The sequence below is a fragment of the Alexandromys fortis genome, unplaced genomic scaffold (assembly GCF_014885135.2).
Source record: "Alexandromys fortis isolate MF-2015 unplaced genomic scaffold, M_Fortis_MF-2015_v1.1 scaffold_294, whole genome shotgun sequence".
Lineage (NCBI taxonomy): Eukaryota > Metazoa > Chordata > Mammalia > Rodentia > Cricetidae > Alexandromys > Alexandromys fortis.
In genome coordinates this window covers 1,126,724-1,129,325 of record NW_026068192.1, presented here as the reverse complement: position 1 = coordinate 1,129,325, position 2,602 = coordinate 1,126,724, and the positions used below count along the sequence as shown (strand labels likewise).

Genomic DNA, 2,602 nt, shown 5'->3' with positions numbered 1-2,602 from the left:
TGAGGTCTCAGTAGCCTTCATTGTCCACTTTTGTAGGCTATAGGGGACTAGGGAACAAAGCCTGGGGTGGGGGTGGGGGGGCACACAGCAGTCCCAGTCAGGTGGTGGGAGAACAAGCTACAGTTACAAATTTATCACAACAATTAGCACTGAAGCCTGGGAGCGCTGCACAGTGAGGAGGCCAGCTCCTCTTTGTCAAGATCTATTTGTCAGGTGACCTTGCTCTGAAGGCGATGGTATTCCCTCAGCCTGAGCGACTTGATGTTGATGAAGCAAGTAGCATCAATGGGCTCATAATCGCCCTGCACGTTCATGCTCACGAGCTCTTCATTGTACAGCAAGAGTGGAGACACCTGGCCAAGTATATACACCTGGCCCTTGAAGATGGACACCTGCACCTTCCCTTCCACCCGCTCCTGGGACTTGGCGATGCAGTGGCAGACAAATTCACACTCCGGGCTGTGCCAGAAACCCGTGTATACAAGCTCTGCGAATTTGAGGCCCAGGCCCTGCTTGATTTTGCATACTTCCCGATCCATGGTGAAGGCCTCTTTGTCTAAATGAGCGTGGTAAAGGATGATCCCTGCTGGGGTCTCATACATACCCTGGGATTTCATTCCAATGAAGCGGTTCTCCACGATGTCATTGCGACCCACTCCATGCTTGCCCATTAACTTCATTCAGGTACATGAAGAGCTCCAAGGAAGTGCGATGGGTAGTGCCATCTTTGATGTTTGTCACCTTCACAGGGACCCCTTTTTAAAATCCTATCTCAAGGACATCTGGGCTGTTGGGTGCTTTTTCAGGGTCCTAAGTCTTTGTGTAGAGACTTGGAGGTGCTTGATTCTTGGGCCTCTCCAGGATTCCAGCCTCATAGCCGATATGCATTAGGTTCTCATCCATACCCTAGAGGCTCTTGGGTGTGACAGGGATGTGAATTCCATGTTGCTTGGCATACTCCATCAAATCATTTCGGGACTTGAACCGGTTGTAAAACTCAGGCATCCTCCAGGGAGCGATGGCCTTAATCTGGGGTGCCAGTGAGTAGCAGGTGAGCTCAAAGCGGACCTGATCGTTCCCCTTTCCCGTGGCGCAGTAAGACACATGCGTGGCCCCCTTGCGCTGGACGATTTCCACCTGTTTGCCGGCTATGCAAGGCCTGGCCAGAGAGGTACCAAGGAGATAGCGGTCTTCATAGAGCGCACTGGACTGGACAGGAGGCCAGATGAACTCCTTCACAAACTCCTTGCTCACACCTTCAGTGCTTCACACCTTTTTGGCCCCAAGCTTCAGGCCCTTCTTCCTGGCTTCCTCAAAGTCTTCCTTCTGGCCAATGTTGGCCAGGTAAGCGATGACATCGTAGCCTTCTTCCTTCAGCCACACAAGGATACAGGAGGTGTCCAGGCCACCACTGTAGGCCAGAACCACGGAGCCCTTGCTGGACATTTAGTTTGCCATTGTAGGTAAAGTTTCCTGGATGGAGTCTGCGGTCTGTCTCCCTGTTCTGGTGAACCACTCTGAGAATCCAGGCAGCAGTGGCAGATGGTGGAGCAGGGTGAAGTCATGGAATCTTACCGAAAATGTCTTGATACTCTACTGCTGAATATTTTCTTCCTCTTCTTCCATGATGTTCCCTGAGCCTTTCATCTAGATGTAGCAGTCTAGAGATACGGATTAGGACTGGGCACTTGTTCTCTTCATTGATCAGCTCTGGATCTCTGAAATAACGTCCATGCACTGTCAATCAGGATTCTTTGCTGTAAGATGAGGGGTATATTTATCAATGGTCAGACTTTCTGAATGATTTAGAACAAAATCAAAATAACTGTTTCCATATTTTATTAAGTATAAATTAAAAAGCAGCTGAAATGCAATGATGGGCAATTTTTTTCCTGGATAAAGTGACTCCAGAAACTACTAGCAACTTTCAACTTAATCTAGAAATAGCCAACTGTGGGCACTGACACCTAACACATGGATTTTATTAAAATTTCCATATTGATGTAGATATAGCTATTGGCTGTAGAGTAGCTGATTGTAGCCTGTGTTCTAACAAACCAGACACAATCACTTGTTCTAAATAAGCTAACTAACAGAGCCTAACTAATCCTGAAAATCAGAAAATTATTCATTCATATGTTCCCTTTGAAAGGGTTGACAAAGATCCAGAGATCAGTATTCATACCAATTTTTGTCCCTGCAGGGGACCTGTTTTTGATTCCCTAAACCAAAATCACAGTTTACAATAGTCTATAACTCCCATTAGAATGATCCAACACCACTTCTGATACCCTTGGGCCGCAGTCCTACATGTAGTGAATAAACATGCTTGCAGGCCAAGCACAAAAAACACACTAAATAAGTATAAATGTAAATGTCTTTTAAGAAAATAAGCTGAAAGAAAAAAACCATATGATCATTTCATTAGATGCTGAAAAAGCATTTGACAAAATTCAACATCCCTTTATGATAAAAGTCTTGGAGAGACTAGGGATACAAGGGTCATACCTAAATATAATAAAAGATATATACAGCAAGCCGACAGCTAACATCAAATTAAACGGAGAGAAACTCAAAGCCATCCCACTAAACTCAGGAACAC

At 45.7% G+C, this 2,602-nt stretch overlaps 1 pseudogene; it reads right to left on the bottom strand.

Moving 5' to 3' along the window:
* Positions 1-209: 209 nt before the first annotated feature.
* Positions 210-1,446, bottom strand: LOC126492909 (argininosuccinate synthase-like; annotated as a pseudogene).
* Positions 1,447-2,602: the final 1,156 nt, after the last annotated feature.